Source organism: Phyllobates terribilis, unplaced genomic scaffold (genome assembly GCF_046119375.1).
Source record: "Phyllobates terribilis strain yellow unplaced genomic scaffold, ASM4611937v1 Scaffold_572__1_contigs__length_1044912, whole genome shotgun sequence".
Taxonomy (NCBI): Eukaryota; Metazoa; Chordata; class Amphibia; order Anura; family Dendrobatidae; genus Phyllobates; species Phyllobates terribilis.
Window position 1 is genome coordinate 915,994 of NW_027363332.1, and position 24,511 is coordinate 940,504.

Consider the following 24,511-nt stretch of genomic DNA (forward strand, 5'->3'; position numbering starts at 1 on the left):
AGGGTACCGGTCCCAATTATCTGACTTTGCACTTCACATTTCTGTCGGAAAAGTCCGGAGGCTTATGTGGATCCCAGGGGGATACGGACAGAGCGGAGTCGCCACCTGTATGTGACGCGCCCCTGGGCCTGCTGTGTCGTGCGGCATCGCGCGCACGGGGGCTTACCCGGAGCCGGATCAGATAGGGGTAGTAGTCTCGTGGCGGTGACCCGGTCCGTGCCCAGGGAGTCAAACTGAGCGGCAGTCTTCAGCAGTAGATGTTAGAATGTTCGACTACGCCACCCGTTGAATGCGGCTATGAAGCCGCCGCTGCAGGGCAGACCGCTGAGGTCGGTGGTAAGGTTGTGCAGCGTAGCTGGTAGAACCCCCAACGGGAGGGGTATGACCTCAGGGCAGCAGATGTGGAAGTTAGTGGTAGTGATGGTGCAGCAAGGAAGCTCAGAGACGTGTGGTGCAGTTCAAGGCTTTTACTCACAGGTGTTGCTCCGGTCACTTCGGCCAGCAGTGACCACCCGAGCCGTGCTGCGTCCACCAGGTGCGGGACTCGGCCAACCCCCAGGCAGTTCCAGAGCGTGGTCCCAAGCTCCCCTCTATTCCTTCCTACGGGCCGTCCTCACCAGGGACCCACCTTTGTCCGGCTCCCTCGGGTCTTTTGGTGGCGAAACCTTTCCCGGCTTCCCTGACCCTATGCGTGGTTTGCCTTCCTGGTGGATGTGGTGAGGGGTCGCGCCAAAACTTGTCCACGACCTCCGGTTCCTGGCTAAGGATGTTTAGCCTCTACCAGTTTGGGATCCGGTACCCTCTTCTGCCAACCCTTCACCCTTTCTTGTTCTCTTGTGGGATCTCAGGGTTCCCTCTACTCATGCGTCTCTGGGCTTCTCTTGGTGCTCCTGTTCCTTCTTCTCCTTCCTCTCTCTGCCTCAGGCCTTCAGTCCAGGCCTGGCTCTGGAGCTGGGCCCAGCCGGAGCCACAGCTCCCTGTCAGCCCTCTCTGGCTGAACTCTCTCTCAGAACAGACCCTGTCTCAAGATGGTGCCCACCTCTTATACTCCCTCTGACACCCGAGCCCAGGTGACTAGCACCCAATGGGCTCCTTCCTATGCCCAGAGTCCCTCCCCTGTCTGCTCCTACACTACTGGGATGTTCCTCCCCCCCTCCCACTCCAGCCAGGGACAGACGCTGTCGTACCTGCACATCTACCTAGTGGGAGTACCGTTGTTCTGTCCCCCGGAAATGGGATGAGTGTAGTGCATGCAGCTAACTGAGCTCGGTCCCACACTCCATCCTTACCCGGGAGTGGAATACCACACCTCTGGATCGAGGTGCAATACCCCTGTAGCAGCCGAGCCCTCGGGGTGCTACATTCCCCCCTGGTAAATCACAGCACGTCCTCGGGCTGTAAAAGAATAAAACAAAACATACAAAATTTTTTTTTTTTTAAAGTACACACTAACATATAAAACATTATAAAAAACATTATCAGAAAAATATAACGTTACAGGTAACTTTTTTTTTTTTTTTTTTTTTTTTAGATTACTATCTTAGCAGCATAAACTTTTGATATAAAACTTTTCCATATAAAGCATTCTTGTTCCTCCGGCCATGGTGCAACTTATGACCGGGTAAAGTGCAACAGTCACTAATAGAAAAAACAGTTCCTTATAAAACCAGAAGGGGGCGCTTTAGGAAGCGCAACTATTTACAGGGTATGGCCGCTCTCAGTCCTCGGCCAGTGGGGATAGGGGAATGGCTGCTCACAGTCCTCAGCCTGGTAAGGGATAGGGGCACACAGGAAACAGTTCCTTTAAACAGTTCCACACTAGTCCCAACGGGGACCATACTCTGATTAGCAGCATGTCAAGTACCCTTACGGGTAACTATTTACAGTACTTTATTTGGGCTACTTCCCTTCAGTAGCGGTGTCTTCTCCTTGTCTCCTCCTGAGGATAGTCTTCAGACCCGTCCGGGTCCTCTTGATCTTCCTCCCACTGTAACTCCTCCTCAGTCAACCGGTGCACGTGAAGGGCGTATGGTCCTTTGGCACACTGGTGCCGGGTGAAGGTAACCTCATCACCCGGGTAGAGGTCATGTCCTCGGTGTCCCTCCGGCAGGTGAGACTCGACATCCCTGCGGGTGACAAAGACATCGCCGGGGGTTCTGTGATCCCGGATAAAGCCCCAGCCGTGCTCCATTTGAAACTTTATTACAATCCCGGTGGCGCGGGGACCGTAGGCCGCACGGCGGTTTCGTCGGGTCCGGCTTTTCTGCTCCGCGCTTTGGACCTGCAGCCGCTCCTCGCGGACCCGCCTCTCTTGCCGTTCCCTCTGAAAGACCTCTAGCTGTTGACGACAGCACTCCTCACGTTGGGCTGCGGCCGCCCGGGTCTCTTGGGTGAACCCCATGAGGTCTTCGCCGGTGGGGTCCCACGCAAATTGGGCCTCTTCCAATGGGAGCGGGACAATGTTGGCGGGCGCCGGAGCCGGGATCAGAGGCTTACACTGGGGCCACTCCTTCCGGAGTCGGGGGTTGACGTACTCCGGTGGCCACACGAAGGACTGCCCATCCGGGCAAGTGTGCTGCGTGAATAGGTCTTCACCCAGGGGCAGCACTGTGGAGGTTGAGGGCGCGGTGGGGGCAGCGGCGCCCGGATTCACCAGGCCTTGCGACCAGGCCGGTGGCACTCTGAAGGTGAAGGGTACTGTGGAGACGGCGGCGCCCTGGGGTGCTCGGCCCTGCGACCGGGCCGGGGGCACTTCCTCTTTTGCCGCGCTCACGGTCAAGGGGCGTGGCGTAACAGAGGGTGCGACCGCGGCTCCTGCCGCTTGAGGCCTAGTTGAAAGCAGCGGCGGTGCGGCAACGGGTGCGGTGAGTGGAACTTCGGGCTCTGCGACGGGGAGCTGGGGCAGGCTTATGGCTACGGGGCTCGGGGTGATGACGTCCCCATTACCTGCTTCCATCTCTGCGGCTCCCTCCGCGGCGTCGTCTCCGGCCTCCGTTCCTCCTGCACCATCCTCAGGGGCAGACACGCTCCACGTTGCGGGTGGCATCCTCTGCTGGCGGGTTCCAGCCTGCTGGACCATCTCTCTCCTCCACTCGGCCAGTGCTTCTTGCTGCACTCGGGCCATCTTCCGGGCCAAGGCCTCCAGCGCGGTCTGTGCACGCTCCCGATTTCTGGGGAGCTGTGCCAGGATCTCCACCAGGCCTTCTGGGGTGGCAGCCTGCAACAGGTTCCGGACCACAGGGTCGGTGCTGATTGACTCTTCCTCCATCTCCGGGTGCGATCTGTCCAGACTCCTCCAGGCCGCACCCATCTTCTCTGTTTTATTCTGTATCCGCCCCCATTGAGGGTGGTCCCGTGGCAACTTAGTGTAACGGGTCCGGGAGGCGGACTGTAACGGGTCCGGGAGGCGGAACCTCTGAGCTACTATACAAGGGGGCGGCCCTTGTAAGGGAGCGGGTGGCAGTCTCTGGGTGAACGGACAGGGAGTTACGGCAAGTGATCAGGGCAGTCTCTGGGTAAGGGGTAGGTACGACCTGTGATGGCAGAGCCTCCGGGTTGGCTAGCAGGCAGGTGGTAGATGTGTGCTCCCAGGTGAGCAAGCGAGAGTCTCTGGAATAGCAGGTGGTCACGGCACGTGACGGCGGAACCTCCGGGCTGGCAGGCAGGTAGGTAACGGAGAAGCGCTCCCAGGTGAGCGGGCAAGAGTCTCTGGAATAGCTGGTGGTCACCGCACGTGACAACGGGACCTCCGGGCTGGCAAGCAGGCAGGTAACGGAGATGCGCTCCCAGGTGAGCGGGCAAGAGTCTCTGAGATAGCTGGTGGTCACAGCACGTGACAACGGAGCCTCCGGGCTGGCAAGCAGGCAGATAACGGAGAAGCGCTCCCAGGTGAGCGGGCAAGCTGGTCCATAGACAGACTGACAGGAGTAGTAAGGCAGACCGTCGGACCTCAGACTGGCAGACAGGTAACAAGTATTCAGGCAGGAATCAGGCAGGTAACTGGCAGGTACTGGCAGGTAACTAGCAGGAAACTGGCAGGAAACTGGCAACGGGACCTGAGGGCTGAAGCACAGGTGAGACACAGGTGCAAACAACATTGCTCGGGCACCTCCATTTTGGAGGAGGTGCCTTATATATGATGAAGTCCTCCGGCCATTGGCCGGGGACTCTTTAGGGCGGCGCGCGCGGCCCCTTTAAGAGGAGGGGAGCGCGCGCGCGCGCTCCCTAAGCACAGGGACCGGGAAGGAGCGCGCGCTGAGAGCAGAGCAGGAGGAGGACGCCGGGACGGAGCGCGTGCTGACAGCAGAGCGGGGAGAGGACGCCGGGACGGAGCGCGCGCTGACAGCAGAGCGGTGAGGGGAGCAGCGTCCCTGCCTAGCAGAGGGCAGGGACGCCAGCGCTACAGTACCCCACCCTTTAGGCCCCCCCTTTTTTAGGCCAGACAGAAATTTAGCTAGGATGAGAGGGGCATGGATATTCTCCCGGGGCTCCCACGTTCTCTCCTCAGGACCAAACCCCCTCCAATCTACCAAGAAAAAGGTCTTTCCTCTTACCCTTTTGGTGGCAAGAATGTTCTCTACCTCAAACTCGTCCTCAGCAGAAACCGGAGCAAGAGGCGTACCTGTAGACTTAGAAAAAGAGTTAAGTACCACAGGTTTGAGGAGAGATACATGGAAGGAGTTAGGGATCCGTAAGTTGGCCGGGAGTTTCAATTTATAGGCCACCGAGTTGATCTGACTGATAACCTCCAGTGGGCCGATGAACCGAGGCCCCAACTTATAGGAAGGGATCTTGAGCCGGACATATTTGGACGAGAGCCAGACTTTATCCCCAGGACGGAATTGAGGAGGATCCAGACGTCCTTTGTCAGCGTGCCTTTTCATACGCTCGGATGACAGAAGGAGTGCGGACCGGGTACTCTCCCATATGGAGGAAGACTCGCTCTCGTGATTGTTGTACGAGAATTCGGCCCATGGCAGGAGATCCACCCAGTCAGAATGGTGAGCATTAACGAAGTGCCGGAGGTAACTGGTCAGGTTCTGATTGATCCGCTCCACTTGACCATTAGACTGTGGGTGGTAAGCGGAGGAGAAGTCCAGAGTGACGTCTAGCAATTTACAAGTGGCTCTCCAGAAACGAGAAGTGAACTGTACTCCTCGATCCGACACGATGTGACGGGGCAGGCCATGAAGACGGAAGATGTGGCGGATAAAGACTCTAGCCAGCTCGGGTGCAGACGGAAGGCCTGGCAGGGGAATGAAGTGAGCCATCTTGGAAAAGCGGTCAGCGACCACCCAAATGACCGTACAACCGGCAGAGACGGGCAGATCAGTTACGAAGTCCATCGCTATATGCTGCCAGGGGGCAGCAGGTGCTGGCAGAGGAAGAAGGCGGCCGGCCGACAGGTGTCTCGGAACCTTGTTGCGGGCGCAGGACACACAGGCAGAAACAAAGTCCATAACATCCTTGTGCAGGTTAGGCCACCAGTAGTGCCGGGTAATAAGCTGGAGGGTCTTTTTCTGACCGGCGTGGCCAGCTAGTTTAGACGAATGACCCCAGTGTAGGATCCTCTCCCGATCAGGTACCGATACGAACGTCTTACCAGGAGGGAGACAATTTAGACTCACGGGAGCCACCTGCATTACTCTGGCGGGATCGATGGGGCAGTCACATGGTCTATGAGGTGGTAATGTCTCTGCCTCCTCCATATCAAAGACATCAGCACAAGACCAATAAGGAATCGGAAGTCCAGGTAGATTAGCTGGGATAGGAGAGGGACGGACGGAATGGACGGGAGCCAGACAGGTTTTATGACAGTCTTGTCCCCAGCGAAGGACTTCTCCGGTTTGCCAGTCAAGCACGGGTGCATGTCTCTGGAGCCAAGGCAGACCTAGCAAGAGGGCGTGAGAGAGTCCAGGCAGAACGTGAAGGGAGATACTCTCTGAATGCAGCATACCCACTTGCAGAGTAATGGATTCGGTGATGAATTGGATGGGGCGAGATAAGAGGCCCCCATCCACGGCAACAACAGACAAGGGTACAGCCAGAGGTTTGGTGGGGATGCGGTATTTCTCCACCAGGGACAGTGAAATAAGATTTCCGGCTGCTCCAGAGTCAAGTTGGGCTAGTTCGGAATAACGATTCTCCCCGCAGATGATTGAGACAGACAGCAGCAGGGATGGAGAGGATTTATTTTTGTCTAGATCAAGTCCTCTGAGCGAACCTAGACACAGGCGTTCTCCCGACCTCTCCGGGCAGGCACGGATCCGATGCTCCTTACTGCCACAGTAGAAGCAGCTCCCCTCGGCACGGCGAAAGTCCTGACGGGATTTGACCATCTTGGTCTGGTCGACCTGCATAGGCTCAGGAGAGTGTACCTGGGGAGAAACGGAAGGAGTGACGGGTTTCAGAAAAGTAGGAACCAGACGTGGAAGCCCCTTTTCACGGGTGACCTCTTTGGCACGTTCCTGGAACCGTAGGTCAATCCGGGTGGCAAGAGTTATTAGGTCATCGAGAGTGGTAGGAATGTCCCGACCAGCAAGTTCATCTTTAATACGGCCGGACAGACCCTCCCAGAAGACGGATACCAGAGCTTCGTTATCCCAGGCCAGCTCCGAGGCAAGGGTACGGAACCGTATGGCATATTGACCCACGGTGAGGCTTCCCTGACGGAGGCGTAGCAGAGATGATGCGGATGAGGTCCTCCGTCCGGGTTCGTCGAAGGCTTTCCGGAAAGCCGTGAGAAAGGCAGGCAAGTCGGACACCAGGGGGTCTCCTCTCTCCCATAGAGGATTTAGCCAGGCCAGAGCCTCCCCGGTGAGATGGGACATGATGAATGCAATTTTGGCTCGGTCGGAGTTAAACTGGTGGGACAATAGTTCAAAATGCAGGGTGCACTGATTTATGAAGCCCCGAGCCAGGACGGAGTCGCCTCCGAAGCGAGGAGGTGCAGAGAGCCGGGGTCCGGAAAAGGATACCATGGTACTGGCCGTAGTTGCAGGTGGTGTTGTCAGAGTATCCAGGCGAGTATTGACATTCCGCAGGTGACCCAGGATGGACTCCTGTTGGGACCTTTGACGGGACAGTTCATGACACAGGTCCGTGAGCGAGGGAGCTTGGGTGCCACCGGGTTCCATGGCCCGAGCAAACTGTAACGGGTCCGGGAGGCGGACTGTAACGGGTCCGGGAGGCGGAACCTCTGAGCTACTATACAAGGGGGCGGCCCTTGTAAGGGAGCGGGTGGCAGTCTCTGGGTGAACGGACAGGGAGTTACGGCAAGTGATCAGGGCAGTCTCTGGGTAAGGGGTAGGTACGACCTGTGATGGCAGAGCCTCCGGGTAGGCTAGCAGGCAGGTGGTAGATGTGTGCTCCCAGGTGAGCAAGCGAGAGTCTCTGGAATAGCAGGTGGTCACGGCACGTGACGGCGGAACCTCCGGGCTGGCAGGCAGGTAGGTAACGGAGAAGCGCTCCCAGGTGAGCGGGCAAGAGTCTCTGGAATAGCTGGTGGTCACCGCACGTGACAACGGGACCTCCGGGCTGGCAAGCAGGCAGGTAACGGAGATGCGCTCCCAGGTGAGCGGGCAAGAGTCTCTGAGATAGCTGGTGGTCACAGCACGTGACAACGGAGCCTCCGGGCTGGCAAGCAGGCAGATAACGGAGAAGCGCTCCCAGGTGAGCGGGCAAGCTGGTCCATAGACAGACTGACAGGAGTAGTAAGGCAGACCGTCGGACCTCAGACTGGCAGACAGGTAACAAGTATTCAGGCAGGAATCAGGCAGGTAACTGGCAGGTACTGGCAGGTAACTAGCAGGAAACTGGCAGGAAACTGGCAACGGGACCTGAGGGCTGAAGCACAGGTGAGACACAGGTGCAAACAACATTGCTCGGGCACCTCCATTTTGGAGGAGGTGCCTTATATATGATGAAGTCCTCCGGCCATTGGCCGGGGACTCTTTAGGGCGGCGCGCGCGGCCCCTTTAAGAGGAGGGGAGCGCGCGCGCGCGCGCCCTAAGCACAGGGACCGGGAAGGAGCGTGCGCTGAGAGCAGAGCAGGAGGAGGACGCCGGGACGGAGCGCGTGCTGACAGCAGAGCGGGGAGAGGACGCCGGGACGGAGCGCGCGCTGACAGCAGAGCGGTGAGGGGAGCAGCGTCCCTGCCTAGCAGAGGGCAGGGACGCCAGCGCTACACTTAGTGATTGTCAGTTCCAGGGGCAGCCCTCTCACACTGATGGACATTTCTATCATTGCAGTCTCTGCTGGTGGGGGCGCTTTCCGCTTTTGGCGCCATTCCTGGACCTGGCCCACGATGGGAGGTGGCCTCTTGCCACCCTCTGGCACGCCCACAATGGCGTCCGCTCTGCCAGGGCAGAAAATCGTCTCAGATGGCGGGAATCGTCTCCTTATGGCGGGAAACTCCGTGGATGGCGGGAAAAGGCTGCAGATGGCGGGCAAACGGCGGGAAACGATCCGAGATGGCGTCCGATGGCGGGGACCCTCCGGAATTGGCGGGAGACTCCTTTTTACGGTAAATGTGAACTTTTCTTCAGGCACGCAGTACCCGTCGGTTGCGGGCACGTAATCCTGCCGACTACGCCAAAGTTGACGCGCCCCTGGGCCTGCTGTGTCGTGCGGCATCGCGCGCATGGGGGCTTACCCGGAGCCGGATCAGATGGGGGTAGTAGTCTCGTGGCGGTGACCCGGTCCGTGCCCAGGGAGTCAAACTGAGCGGCAGTCTTCAGCAGTAGATGTTAGAATGTTCGACTACGCCACCCGTTGAATGCGGCTATGAAGCCGCCGCTGCAGGGCAGACCGCTGAGGTCGGTGGTAAGGTTGTGCAGCGTAGCTGGTAGAACCCCCAACGGGAGGGGTATGACCTCAGGGCAGCAGATGTGGAAGTTAGTGGTAGTGATGGTGCAGCAAGGAAGCTTAGAGACGTGTGGTGCAGTTCAAGGCTTTTACTCACAGGTGTTGCTCCGGTCACTTCGGCCAGCAGTGACCACCCGAGCCGTGCTGCGTCCACCAGGTGCGGGACTCGGCCAACCCCCAGGCAGTTCCAGAGCGTGGTCCCAAGCTCCCCTCTATTCCTTCCTACGGGCCGTCCTCACCAGGGACCCACCTTTGTCCGGCTCCCTCGGGTCTTTTGGTGGCGAAACCTTTCCCGGCTTCCCTGACCCTATGCGTGGTTTGCCTTCCTGGTGGATGTGGTGAGGGGTCGCGCCAAAACTTGTCCACGACCTCCGGTTCCTGGCTAAGGATGTTTAGCCTCTACCAGTTTGGGATCCGGTACCCTCTTCTGCCAACCCTTCACCCTTTCTTGTTCTCTTGTGGGATCTCAGGGTTCCCTCTACTCATGCGTCTCTGGGCTTCTCTTGGTGCTCCTGTTCCTTCTTCTCCTTCCTCTCTCTGCCTCAGGCCTTCAGTCCAGGCCTGGCTCTGGAGCTGGGCCCAGCCGGAGCCACAGCTCCCTGTCAGCCCTCTCTGGCTGAACTCTCTCTCAGAACAGACCCTGTCTCAAGATGGTGCCCACCTCTTATACTCCCTCTGACACCCGAGCCCAGGTGACTAGCACCCAATGGGCTCCTTCCTATGCCCAGAGTCCCTCCCCTGTCTGCTCCTACACTACTGGGATGTTCCTCCCCCCCTCCCACTCCAGCCAGGGACAGACGCTGTCGTACCTGCACATCTACCTAGTGGGAGTACCGTTGTTCTGTCCCCCGGAAATGGGATGAGTGTAGTGCATGCAGCTAACTGAGCTCGGTCCCACACTCCATCCTTACCCGGGAGTGGAATACCACACCTCTGGATCGAGGTGCAATACCCCTGTAGCAGCCGAGCCCTCGGGGTGCTACATATGCCCTAATCTGATATTATCCAGAGGGACCCGGCCTTACGCCACGTTCTCACCACAAGTCACCAAAAAGGGCACCCAGTCGGTCTGGGGACTACACGTTACCCACAAGGGACATCGCAGTACCTGTACGGGACTCAGTGGGGGACACAAGGCGGGAGAAGTTGAACAAGAGAGGAACACACTAGAGCGGGGGTCCTGTCAAGTGCTCCTGAACTATCTGGGGAGTGCTGAACCCCACCCTGGCGGCCGCAGCTCATCGTGTGACAGCATAGAGAAGATCTGAGCTGAGAAAACACCAAAGTGAGTAAAGACTTGGATGACTTCAACTACCGCCTCTGTCTGGTCATTCCTCCGCGGCTCTGCACCCGCCAACGCTCTACTCTACACCCTCTCTACACTGCCCTGAGGCCCCGCTGCACCTGTGGTGAGTCGTACCAACTAAGTTGCCTAAACACCGGCCTCAGAGGACTGCTGCATCGCTGGTGATCCTCACCAGACACCACAGGTGGCGTCACGAACATTCCCTATCCCATATAACTTCCCCCCCTTTCTTTTAAGAGTGACCCCAGGGTACAGGCCCGGGAGCCGGCCACCGCGACATCCCCCAAGATCAGGCAACAACTAGGCCCGGGCGCTGAGTCGTCCCCATCCCCCTGGGCGCGTCATAATCACACAGAGTTCTGCAGTGAGATCAGAGAGCGGCCTTTCCACATCACACTGGTAACTCTCCCTTCATGGAAAATAAGCTCTGGAGGCAGATTCTCATGCAGATCAGTGTCCACCCCATAACCTGGAAAGCTCACTTACATAAAAAAACATAGATTTCTCTGGAAGAAGACATTGGATCCCAGATATCAACGTATCATTTTATTCAGCTTCCTATGACCTACATGCACATATAGATGGCTTAGGGGGGACGATCCTACTGACAGATTCCCTTTAATACCCACTTAATTTTTGTATTTAGGATTTAACTCTTTTGTAGGTGTTTATAACTTTTTTTCCTATCAGCACAGTGTAAACAGTATAGTATATGTAAATGTAAATGTCTTCTCATGCTCTCTTATTTTTCATTCTAATAGAGGACAGCAGTGTCCGGCCAACCTGCTCTAGAAGTGCAATCTCACATAACATCAGAAAGAGATTATTATTCCATCATGTGCTCGGGCAGGGGAGCTTTGGAAAAGTTGTGCTGGCGGAGGACACTTCTAACCATCAGAAGTATGCTGTTAAGATCATCAGCAAGAGATCCCTGCTCGCTTCTGGCAATGAGGAATATGTGATGGTGGAGCGCCGAGTTTTACAGCTGGCATCTGGGAGCCCCTTCCTTGTCCGCGCAGACTTTGCATTCCAGACCAAGGTACAGTAGTGACTTATTGCTCCTTATTAAATGTCCCCCTATGTAACACAAACTTTCCCATTGTATATAAAATAATCACAAATCTATTTTATATAACAAAGTGTTCTTTAAGGTTACCATCAATAAAAAAAAAGCTTAATATTTGGGGAATTACAACCCATACTTGTGAGGATCATGAGAAAATTTGTAAAGATGTAGAAAAGCCACTGATCTCTTCTTTGTAGTAACTGTGTACATGTCACAATGGTTTGGCAACTATGGCTTTTTGATTCATCAAAGCTATAATGTCAAAATGATGGCATAAAAAGCTTTGAAAAGTCTCAAAATCTTTGTGCAACGCAAGGCTGCGCAAAAATGTTGCATCTTTTGGCATTTTCAAGCCATTTTCGCCAAACTCCAACAAGGTTGGTGGAGCTGGTGCATGATAGGATGTGGTGACGTCAAATTCTTGAAGCGCAGCTGCGACCTTTACGCCACAAATTTTACTCCAGTTACCTACAGGTGTAGCATTTGTGGCTAGGTGCGCACGAAGACAGACGCCACTAGGCTCCTGGCCTAATTCTTTAAGAGACGTGTCTCTTAACAAATCAGCACTCCATTCCACCTGCTCATCAAGAACGGTGTGAAAAATGCCAGTCCTGATGAATCAACGCAAAAGTCTTCTCTCTCTTTTATTTCTTCTATAGATGCTTGCGCTACTTGGGCTGGAATACATGAGCTGCGGGGACTTCTTCGACTTTCTAGAGATGAAGGGGCGGCTTGACATCCCCAGCGCAAGGTATAGTTTTAAGTTTTATCTTAGGTAAAGTAAATTGCAAATAATAGCCTACATTTCTCAAAGCTCCATCATGAGGATACAATACTTCTAATGTTTTCCTATAATGCTAATGCCTTTTTTTTTCCATAACGATACAACACATTCTTATTTTTAATCCTTTCCTAACCACCCACTGTCTTTTGATGGTTGGTCGTGCAGGTCCTAAGTCAGCAGTGACCTTCTCTGCAGTTGTTGCTTTAGCGCCCATGTTTCTGAAAGCCAGGAGGTACAGGTCAAGTCTCTGGCTGTTCACATCAAGCAGGGACCTTAAAGAGATAACAGTCTACTGACTCATGTGAATTTCTAAAAATTCCCTGTCATATTCTGACATTCTTTCATCTTCTTTTCCGATAGATTCTATGCCGCTGAGCTCGTGTGTGGCATCCAGTTTCTCCATTCGAAGGGCATTATCCACAGAGATCTCAAGCCCGAGAACATCCTGGTGGCTGACACGGGGCATATTAAAATCACGGATTTCGGTCTCGCACTTGAGAACATGCTTGGAGACCGCACAGCCACCAAATATGTTGGAACTAGGGAATTTATGGCTCCTGAGGTGAGAAGAAGAGAACTCTCTTGCTGACTGATGTATTAATGATTTAATTTGTATCTGTATTGCTATTAATGGAGTCATCCAACTTGTAGAAAAATTATAGAAATGGCTGCCGAAATTGTAAAATAGCAAAATCATCACACACCCTCTTCCCAATCGATCCAACGGTAACATTATTGCAGCGCTCCCAGACTTTGCGGCATGTGACCACTCCAGTCAGTCTGTTGTCCTGGCGGTTATATGCCAAATTACTGGTATCATGGCTTACATCACAGATCAGTGATGCTTTTTATATGGCACATGACCACTGCACCCACTGACTGGCTGCAGTGGTCAAATGCCACCTCCATTTAAATGAAGACTGGGAGCACTGCAGTGGGAGAAGTGAGTAGTGATGATTTTGTTATTTTACAGTGTTGCTAGTTAATTTTACTAAATTTCTACAAGTTGGAAAACCCCTTTAAATATTCTCATGGAAAACCTAAGGGCTGGTTCAAAATATTTTGTTTGACTCTTTTTAATGTATGGGCCAGTAAAACCTATCAATTACGTTAAAATGGAAGCTTTGATGGATACCTGACAGTGGCATCCATCACCCATGGACCATAAAGGTATGCGCTTAACAGATACAAGTGCTTCTCACTAAATTAGAATATCATCAAAAAGTTAATTTATTTCAGTTCTTCAATACAAAAAGTGAAACTCATATATTATAGCGGGACTCCTTTTGCATCAATTACTGCATCAATGCGGCATGGCATGGAGGCGGTCAGCCTGTGGCACTGCTGAAGTGTTATGGAAGCCCAGGTGGTTTTGATAGCAGCCTTCAGCTCGTCTACATTGTTGGGTCTGGTGTCTCTCATCTTCCTCTTGACAATACCCCATAGATTCTCTTAAGGTCAGGCGAGTTTGCCGGCCAATCAAGCACAGTGATACTGTTGTTTTTAAACCAGGTATTGGCACTTTTGGCCGTGTGGACAGGTGCCAAGTCCTGCTGGAGAATGAAATTTCCATCTCCAAAAAGCTTGTTGGCAGAGGGAAGCATGAAGTGCTCTAAAATTTCCTGTTAAACGGCTGCGCTGACTTTGGTCTTCATAAAACACAGTGGACCTACACCAGCAGATGACATGGCTGCCCAAACCATCACCGATTGTGGAAACTTCACACTAGACCTCCAGCAGCTTGGATTGTGGCCTCTCCACTCTTCCTCCAGACTCTGGGTCCTTGATTTCCAAATGAAATGCAAAATTTACTTTCATCTGAAAACAACACATTGGACCACTGAGCAACAGTCCAGGTCTTTTTCTCCTTGGCCCAGGTAAGACGCTTCTGGCATTGTTTATTGGTCATGAGCGGCTTGACACAAGGAATGCGACACTTGTAGCCCATGTCCTTGATACGTCTGTGTGTGGTGGCTCTTGTAACAATGACACCAGCAGCAGTCCACTCCTTGTGAATCTCCCCCAAATTTTCTAATGGCCTTTTCTTAACAATCCTTTCAAAGCTGCGGTTATCCTGGTTGCTTGTGCACCTTTTTCTACCACGTTTTTTCCTTCTACTCAACTTTCCATTAATAGACACAGCACCCTGTGAACAACCAGCTTCGTTAGCAATGACCTTTTGTGGCTTACCCTCATTATGGAGTGTGTCAATGACTGCCTTCTGGACATCTGTCAAGTCAGCAGTCTTCCCCATGATTGTGGAGCCTACTGAAACAGACTAAGGGACCTTTTTAAACGCTTAGGAAGCCTTTGCAGGTGTTTTTTGTTAAGTATTCTTTACTGAGATAATGACTTTTGTGTTTTCATTGGCTGTAAGACATAATCATCAACATTAACAGAAATAAACACTTGAAATAGATCACTCTGTTTGTAATGACTCTATATAATATATGAGTTTCACGTTTTGTATTGAAGAACTGAAATAAATTAACTTTTTGATGATATTCGAATTTAGCGCGAAGCACTTGTATATCAGTATAACCTATTGAAAAGTTCAGGATGTATCCCTGTAACAAATGCGTGTGATGGATGGCAAACAGTGGTATCCATAACTCACAGACCTACATGTTAAAAAAGTGTAAATTTAAAATATATGTTTATACTGTATTAAATGATGGAATAGTGTGTTCTACTAGCTATCCCATACTTTTTTTTCAGAATAGTAACATATACTGGACAAATAGACGGCAAAAAGACGTATTTAGAGAGGTTTGAAAAATTGGCTGAAAAAGCACTCATGAAAATATTATTATTATTTATTTATAGCGCCATTGATACTGTACATAAGGATGTACATGGTGCTGTACATAAGGAGGGGTTACATACCAAATACAGATATCACTTACAGTAAACAAACTAACAATGATAGACTGGTACAGAGGGAAGAGGACCCTGCCCTTGCGGGCTTACATTCTACAGGAATGGGGAAGAAGACAGTAGGTTGGGTTGTTGCGGTGGCTCCAGTGTTGTTGAGGTGGCAGCAGGCAAGGTCATGGCAGGCTGTAAGCTTGTTTGAAGAGATGGGTTTTCAGGTTCCGTCTGAAGGATCCAAGTGTGGAGGATAATCAGATGTGTTGAAGCACAGAATTCCATAGGATGGGGGATATTCGGGAGAAATCTTGGAGGCCATTGGGCGAGGAGCGAATAAGTGTGGAGGAGAGAAGGAGTTCTTGGGAGGACCGGAGATTACCGGGGTGAGGAAGTAGTGTGGGAGTGGGAGACGCTGAATGTGCGGTTAGAAAGGTATGAGGACATCCAGGATGGGGCAAGATTTTTGACGCCAAAGCAAGAGAGGATCTGTAGTAGGAGTCAGTGGTCAACTGTGTTTAAAGCAGAGGACAGGTCAAGAAGAAGGAGTACAGAGAATTGTCTGTTAGCTTTGGCTGTAAGTAAGTCATTGGTGATTTTGGTAAGGGCAGTTTCAGTGGAATGATGGGGGCGGAAGCCGGATTGTCGGTTGTCGAAGAGAGAGTTAGATGAGAAGTAAGAGGAAAGTTCAGTGTGAACATGTTGCTCAAGGAGTTTGGAGGCAAATGGGAGCAGCGATATGGGGCGGTAGCTGGACAAGGCGATTGGCTCGAGGGATGGCTTTTTGAGGATGGGCGTGATTGTGGCATGTTTGAAGGCAGCAGGGAAGGTGCCAGAAGTTAGTGATAGGTTGAAGAGATGAGTAAGGGATGGGATGAATGGTGGGGTGAGGTTGGGGAGGAGGTGGGATGGGATGGGGTCGAGTGCACAAGTGGTGAGGTGTGATTTGGAGAGGAGACGAGTAAGGTCTCCTTCCGTGATGTTGTGAAGGTAGGTTATGGGGGAAGGGCAATGGTCTGGAAAACAAAGGGGTTGTGGTGGTTGGGCAGTATAGACTTGCCTTGTTTGGTCAATCTTGTTTTTGAAGTGTGTGGCAAACTCCTCAACAGAGATGACGGCGGTCGGAGGGGGCAGTGGGGGGTGGAGGAGAGATTTAAAAGTGTTGAATAGCTGTTTGGGGTTGTAGGATAAGCAAGATATGAGGGTTGTGAAGTAGGCATGTTTAGCAGAGGTGAGGGCTGATTTGAATGCAAGTGTTGCTTGTTTGAATGTAGTCATCTTGAGAATGTGTTTTCTGCAACCCTGGATGCTTGTCGAAGCTGTTTAGTGAGGTTGTTGTGCCAGGGTTGCCTATTGACTCGTCGTGCTCTGCCATGCATAAGAGGGGCGACCGAGTCAATAGCTGATGCAAGAGTGGCATTGTAGAAAGCAGTGGCGCTGTCTGTGTCGTGGAGTGAAGATATGGATGTCAGTGGTAGAATAGAGTCAGAGAGTGTGTGAGTGTCTAGATGTGCAAGGTCTCTGCGGGGGTGTGCTAGTTGCTGGACATGGGTGACAGGTGAGGAGGACAGGGATGACAACATGAGTAGATGGTGGTCAGATAAGGGTAGTGGGGAGGTTGTAAGGATATATAGGGAGCAGAGTCGGGTGAAGATGAGGTCTAGTGTGTGTCCGTCTGTGTGGGTGGCTGAGGAGGACCACTGAGTAATTCCAAAGGATGAAGTAAGCCACAGGAGTTTGGATGCTGCTGGCTGGTGAGTGTCAGTGGGGATGTTGAAATCGTCCATGATGATTGTGGGAATGTCAGCAGAGATAAAGTAAAGAAGCTAGGTGGAGAATTGGTCAATAAAGGCAGTGACCGGGCCTGGAGGTCGGTATATGACAGCCACTTGGAGGTTGGAGGGAGAGTAAATGCGGACAGAGTGGACTTCAAAAGAAGGTAGAATAAGAGAGGGTAGAGGTGGGATAGGGCTAAAGGTGCAGTTGGTAGAATGGAGTAGACCCACTCCTCCACCATGTCTGTTACCAGGGCGAGGAGTGTGGGTGAAGTGGAGGCCACCGTAACACAGCGCAGCAGGGGAGGCAGTGTCAGAGGGTGTCAACCATGTCTCTGTGATGCCCAGGAAGGAGAGATTGTGATAGGTAAAGAGGTCATGGACAAAATGGAGCTTGTTGCAGACAGAGCAGGCATTCCAGAGTGCTCCAGAGAGAGGGAGCAGGGGGATGGGCGTCAGGGGCATGGAAATGACGAAGAAGGGTAAAAAAAAAAAAGATGCTTCAGGATAAAAATAACTCAGACTTTTCCTGAAGCGTCTTCCTCTTGAAAAACTCGGTGGACTTGCCCCTCCTTCCCAAAAAATACATCATGTGCATTACCCTAGAGTACACTAAACTTTGGCCGACAGCCTAAAATGCAAGGTTAAAAAATAATGCACTAAACTACAATGAAGTAGTCGGCAGTCGGCACATCTCTTCCAGGAAACTTAAAAGCCTCTTTTAGCAAACATCAATGACGCTTCTTACTTCAACTGACTCTGTCATTTTACCACAGAAGTACACAAACGTGATACAAATCCTGATACATTCATGTGCTGACATGTCACCTATGTAGTAACTGTTCTCTCCTCTGTGACAGATGCTGGCTAGGGAGGAGTATGGCGCCGGAGTGGACTGGTACGCGCTTGGCCTCATCATAAATGAGATGGTTACCGGTGAGTGCACTTACCATCCTGCACTATTTGATACATCTTCCTCCGGCGCTGAAGACATCATTAGAGAGGTGAGAACGATACGGATATTGGATTTACTACTTAGTAATGTACTGCCATGGTAAATGTACTGAAGCCGCACAGAATAGGCCAATGTACTCTTAATTTTTCCCTTTCTAACCAGCAGTGAATCCATTTGAGGATCTACATGAGTACTTGTTTTGCTGGGTAGAAGTGTTTAGTCACTGAGCCTTGCTGTCATGGATCTACTAGCAGTCTACAGTCAGTTGGACCTAAGGGCTCTTTCACACGCCCTGATATTTCTGGTCCCGGAGATATGCGTGTCCTTGTGCACCTGTGTGGCACACGTGTGACGCTCATGTGCCACCCGTGTGGCGCATCAGTAGCACACGCACCGGAATTTGGGAATCAGCGGTACAGTTAGCACTGTTTCCAAGCACCGGGCGCTGAACACTGCCCTCATCATAGTCCCCTGCCGACGCTGCGATCGGCACCAGCAGGACATAATGATGAGAGTAGTAGCAGAGGAGCAGGGGAGAATGACTCCTGCAGCGAGCAGGCCCCAGAGCTGCGCTGAGCTCAGTGACTGACAGGACACCGCTCACTGAGCACAGCTCCTCTGCTGAGCGGTCGTGTGGATTACAGCGGGGGACACTTAGGACAGGTGAGTATAAGGATTTTTTAAATTTTATTCTTATTTTTACAGGTGGAGACACCGGGAGCAGAATTCTACTCTTATCACTATCCCCTGCTGGTGCTGATCGCTGCGCCGGCAGGGAACTATGATGAGGACAGCATTCAGCACCCGGCATTTGGGATTAGCTCTAACTGTACCGCTGATTCCCAAGCCCGGAACATATCACACGGATGGCATCTATGTGCGGTACATGTTTACACAGACCCATTGACTTGAATGGGTCCGTGTGATCCGTGCTGCCGGCTGGCAAAAACTGGCATGTCTGTGTGGATCACACAGACACACGGTCCGTGGAAACACACTGACATGTGCGCAGACCCATTCATTTGAATGGGTCTACGTGTGTCAGTGTCTCCGGTACGTGTGGAAACTGTCACCACACATACCGGACACACAGACGTGTGAAAGAGCCCTAGGGTCTAACGTTGCACTACAGAAGTCCTGTAGAATTGTTCTGTTATAAGATTTTTTACCTGCACTGATTGACTATTAAGCATATTTTTCATTTCCAGCTCCTCCAGAGAGATCCCGCCAAGCGCTTAGGAGTCCACAGAAACATCAGAGATCATCCCTTTTTCCAGCATATTGACTGGGTCTCTGTGGAAGCCCTTCAGATGCCCCCACCACACATCCCTGTAGTAAGTAAATGGACAGAAATTGTATCCAGGTCAGGGTGAACTTTTTACTATGTAATCTGTGGACAGCATGAGGAAGAGGTTAAATCACAGATTTCAATGATATGTCACCTGTAATGCTGTGTGCTGTTGTTTACTTACACTGAAAGTTTTATCACTTGGTGATTATCATTGCCAGGACTACAACAGCACATGCTTGCTAGTCCGACTCCGCCTCCTCCTGTGTTAAGCAGCTCAATGTCAATGGACTGTTTACATGCACAGCCTAGTGTGGGCGGGGTTAGCTTTCTCAACTCTGCTACATTGCTAAATCTAAGAACTCTGTATCAGAACCACTGCACAAAGTAAACTAAGTGATACATTGTTGGATTCAGGGTCTCTTTATCTACATCATGCTGCTCTCAGATAAGGTAGCAAAAACCTGGTGACATATTGCCTTTAATAGATTTACTGTTACATATTATAGAAAATGATACAAGGGTAGCATAGATGTATTTATCTCTGTAAAACTATTCAAGCACCAGATTTTTCTAAAGGCCATGCACCTTGTCATAAATTTGGTGCATTTTACTCCAATACACATTAAACTATTGTTGGCCAAACCCACCGATAACGATAGATTCTACCAACAGTCTAATCTGTATAGGAACCCCCGGACAATTGATTTTTGCGGGAGTTAAGTATCTGACATGTCCAATTCAGGGTTGCCAATCCTTTTGTTCTCATTGAGATAAACCACCTATAGGCATGTCTGGCAGCAGCTCTCACATAGGGAACACCGGAGAGCTCGGTTGAGCGAGGGCCGACATAGTAGCTGGCCAAATATCTGGTGGCGACTTATCTCAGTAAGAACAAAAGGATTGGCAGTCTGAAATTGTACAGCCATCTAATGTTTAAGAAGAGTAAGAGTAGTGAATGCAACGCCCAATATATTCTTCTTTAACCATTGTACATAAGAGAAAGTGCTCATGGATAAGGTCGAATTACAGCTCGAATTTGTACAAAACTGTAATAGGTCTCCCAGAAAAGTCTATATATGAGCATGAGCAGTCTTCTCAATCCTCATATACCTCGAGGAGGCATATAGAGGCTTCTGCTGTCCGAATTAGTAGGAATCTGAAAGAAAAAAAATGATGCCAAGTGCCATCGGATTGTGAATTTAATGCCCCTCCATAATTGATTGTGCACAGGGTCTGTACAGAGCACCCGGGTTTGATGCATCTAGCTTGAGCTCTTATGTTCATACACCAACAATCTTTGACGTCATCCTGCATACATTAATGTTTGCTAGCATGAGCTTTGTATGACGGCACACTGGATTAGTGGGTGAGCAGCCTAAAAGGCGGTAATTTGCCAGCCAACAAACGAACCTGGCATAAATGTTTCCCATGAAGATCACCAATCTCACATGACAGAAATATTACAGTATATTACCGATGGAACCTCCCATGATTAGGTAATAAACCAAATATAGTCAATTGCTGTATTGATTCTCATGCTAATTGCAGTACATTGACCAGAAAACCAATATGTAGGATTACTTGGGAATAAAATATACACAAATGAAGAGCAAAGATTGTGACTTTATTTAATGTGATAAGTCATCATCCTTAAATACTAATCTTCTGTTGTGTTTCATCCAGACATCTGAACCTCATCACCGCCGCAAAAGGTTCCATCTAGGCAAGTTGGAGGCAGCAGAGGCCACAATGTCATCGATCCCCCCAGACAAACAGGCTGCATTCAGAGGGTTTTCATTTGTCAGCTAGAAAACCCTTGAAGACTCACGTGTCATCAGAGATAGTGCCCTCTTGAGTCCCTGGAAGAAGAACAGAAGGAAATGAAGATCATCAGAATATAGGAAGATTGAAGTATGGATCCCAGGATTGGCACTGGCTACAGGGCGACGTGGAGTAAGAAGATGTCTCCAATATCCATCAGGCACTTAACCTCGGGAGGAGCGAAGATGCAACCAGCAAGATGGAGGAGCCAAGAGATGCTTGGTAAGTAGAAGTGCAATAACACCTGCACTTCACCTCGGTCATAGGCATTTAGAACCGGTGACTGCATTTCCTCTCGCCCATCATAGCAGCAGATTATGGTGCTGTCCTGAGCTGAGAGGAAATAAAAGGTGCGAGACAGGCCGGCTATTAAGGGGTGGAAGGAGGCCGGACTTTTTTTTTTTTAATGCCTATGACAATTTTTAAATATACCGGTAATTTAAATTCCTCATATTCGTGACAGCAATGACACGGGCTGTGAGGAATAAGGTGTGAGATGGCCGGCTATTAAGGGGTGGAAGGAGGCCGGATTTTTTTTTTTTTTTAAATCATAGCATTTAAAGCTATATTGCTTTGCTATGTAAAATAATTATATTTACCGGTGACTACCGATGACTATAGTTATACTTTTCCCCCTCCTCCATAACAACTCATTGAGCTGTTCTGGGTGACGGGGAAATAAGGTGTGAGATGGCTGGCTATTAAGGGGTGGAAGGAGGCCGGATTTTATTTTTTTTTTTAAATCATAGCATTTAAAGCTATATTGCTTTGCTATGTAAAATAATTATATTTACCGGTGACTACCGATGACTATAGTTATACTTTTCCCCCTCCTCCATAACAACTCATTGAGCTGTTCTGGGTGATGGGGAAATAAGGTGTGAGATGGCCGGCTATTAAGGGGTGGAAGGAGGCCGGATTTTTTTTTTTTTTAAATCATAGCATTTAAAGCTATATTGCTTTGCTATGTAAAATAATTATATTTACCGGTGACTACCGATGACTATAGTTATACTTTTCCCCCTCCTCCATAACAACTCATTGAGCTGTTCTGGGTGACGGGGAAATAAGGTGTGAGATGGCTGGCTATTAAGGGGTGGAAGGAGGCCAGTTTTTTTTTTTTTTTTTAAATCATAGCATTTAAAGCTATATTGCTTTGCTATGTAAAATAATTATATTTACCGGTGACTACCGGTGACTATAATTACCCTTTTCCCCCTCCTCCATAACAACTCATTGAGCTGTTCTGGGTGACGGGGAAATAAGGTGTGAGATGGCCGGCTATTAAGGGGTGGAAGGAGGCCGGATTTTTATTTTTTATTTTTAAATCATAGCATTTAAAGCTATATTGCTTTGCTATGTAAAATAATTATATTTACCGGTGACTACCGATGACTATAGTTATACTTTTCCCCCTCCTCCATAACAACTCATTGAGCTGTTCTGGGTGACGGGGAAATAAGGTGTGAGATGGCTGGCTATTAAGGGGTGGAAGGAGGCCAGTTTTTTTTTTTTTTTTTTTTAAATCATAGCATTTAAAGCTATATTGCTTTGCTATGTAAAATAATTATATTTACCGGTGACTACCGGTGACTATAATTACCCTTTTCCCCCTCCTCCATAACAACTCATTGAGCTGTTCTGGGTGACGGGGAAATAAGGTGTGAGATGGCCGGCTATTAAGGGGTGGAAGGAGGCCGGAGTTTTTATTTATTTTTTTTCTATTGCTATTGCATGTCCATGTACATGTCTTTGGAATTCCTCATATTCAAGAAAGTAATGACATGAGCTATAAGGAATATAGTGTGAGGCAGACACCGCCCTAGGTCATAGGTGTATAATACCACCAATACCACCATACTGGATAACACTCCCCCCCCCCCCGACTTTGGGAAGAATGAAGATGGATGCTGCAAGATGAAGGAGCCCGCAGATTAGTGATGGGTCGTTCACAAACGAACTGAAACAAACGGACGGCTTCCTGCTGTGAACGATGGGGGTCAGCCCCCCAGTGAGAGCCACTATATTCTCTGAATGGCTCTAACTGGGTGTTAAATTCCAGTGTTCAGGGGTCGTAACTCCCACCCAGACCAAATTCTGCCCACTCATCAATTTAATTGGTCAACTGCAAGTAGGCAGAGTTTCAGCCTCATTAACATCATCTTAAATATGTGTTCACCTATTGTAAACACATATTTAATAGGGATCGGTTTAGGATCCAAAAGAGCTGGCTGTTTTTGGTGAGCAGAGCCAGGAGAGACAGATCGCCAAAAAGAGCCAGACTGTCCATCACTACTGCAGATGCACTGTGGGTAAATGGAAGTACAAGAATACCTGTTATAGGCATTTGTAACCAGTGATTCCTTTTCCTCTAACCTACAATAGTAGTAGTCTGCATCATTTCCCAGAGATGTTGACTGTTAGGGTATGTGCATACCGCCTCATTTTCAGGCATATTCTGCCATGAACCCACCTGAAAAAACACTTAAAAAACATAAAAAAGAATGAATATATGCACAGCAATGTCAAAACGACTTGCTGTGCATATATTTCATTTCTTGTCTCTTCTGTTAAGCACTTCAGGCTTCGAAAGCAACTAAAAGAAATGACCGTTCCAATCTTAAGCTTCCACTATTTTATCTATCCACACAGCCAGGGTTTTCCAGAAGCGTCTTTCTATAGAAAAAAAATAAGTGGATACGCCGATGTATAAAAGACTGCACATGCACATACCCCTATGTCACGTGCACACGTTGAGTATTTGCTGAGTTCTTTACATCAGTATATGTAAGCCAAAACCAGGAGTGGAACAATCAGAGGAAAAGTATAATAGGACCATGTCACCACCTCTATATTTATCACCCACTCCTGGTTTTGGCTTACAAATACTGATGTAAAAAACTCACCAAATACTCAATGTGTGTACGTGGCCTAATACAGGCAGCATCTGACTGTAACAGCAGCAGGCAGAGCTAAGCTCCACTCGCTGCTGTTAATCTCTTAAATGCTGCTGTCAATCTCATTTTTAAAGCGCAGTCTGGGGGGCACACCTTGCCCCTTCCTCCAGTAATGCAGGGTGCCGATGGTTTGTCATGGCTGCCGCTGGCCTGTTGAAGGCCCTGGAGCCTGTTCTGACGGCGCTCCATTGAAGATCAGCCTGAGTGTGATTTTTACTACATATTGCAATATTGTGGTTTAGCATAGCATAGAATATAGCATAAGGATAATACATTAGCATGTAAGATAGGAAATGGTTAAGGTTAGGTTTAGCCCAGTGGGAGGGCACTAGTGCTGATAAGAAGGGGGGCACTTCCTGGTTAGAGGGGATTCAGTGTCAGCCAGTGAAGGGTAGAACAGAATTCAAGTTCAGGTGGGGTGGTGGGTTGCTAGGGGCAGCATGGGCCAAATGTTCTGTACAGTGGGAGGCCAAATGGAGATCCGTGATGGACATTCCAACAGCACCTGGAGCCTATGGCTCAGGCCAGGTACCATGGAGCGGGCTGGTCTTCTGACATTGCGACATGGAGTTACATGAGGAGCAGGTGGCAGGTCCCGGGGGCACTGCTGGAGTGGACAATGAATCCCTGGGGCTGATGGAGTCAGCAGACTTGGGGGTAGTCCAGAATGAACGTGTGGCAGAAGAGAAGAGGAGTTGTGCTAAGGAGGAAGGAAGTCTGCATTGCTGGGCCCGATCCCACTTGTACCCACATGATGAACTTGTACTTGTTAGTGAAAGTTTGACTGTTTGTTTGAATGTTGTTCCATGCATTGTGTACGGCG

At 50.1% G+C, this 24,511-nt stretch overlaps 1 long non-coding RNA gene across 1 annotated transcript; it reads left to right on the forward strand.

Moving 5' to 3' along the window:
* Positions 1-17,525: 17,525 nt before the first annotated feature.
* Positions 17,526-20,922, forward strand: LOC141233121 (uncharacterized). Its single transcript, XR_012299275.1, has 3 exons — positions 17,526-17,668; positions 18,828-18,953; positions 20,594-20,922. It is a non-coding gene; the product is annotated as an uncharacterized lncRNA (long non-coding RNA).
* The last annotated feature ends 3,589 nt before the right edge of the window (positions 20,923-24,511 follow it).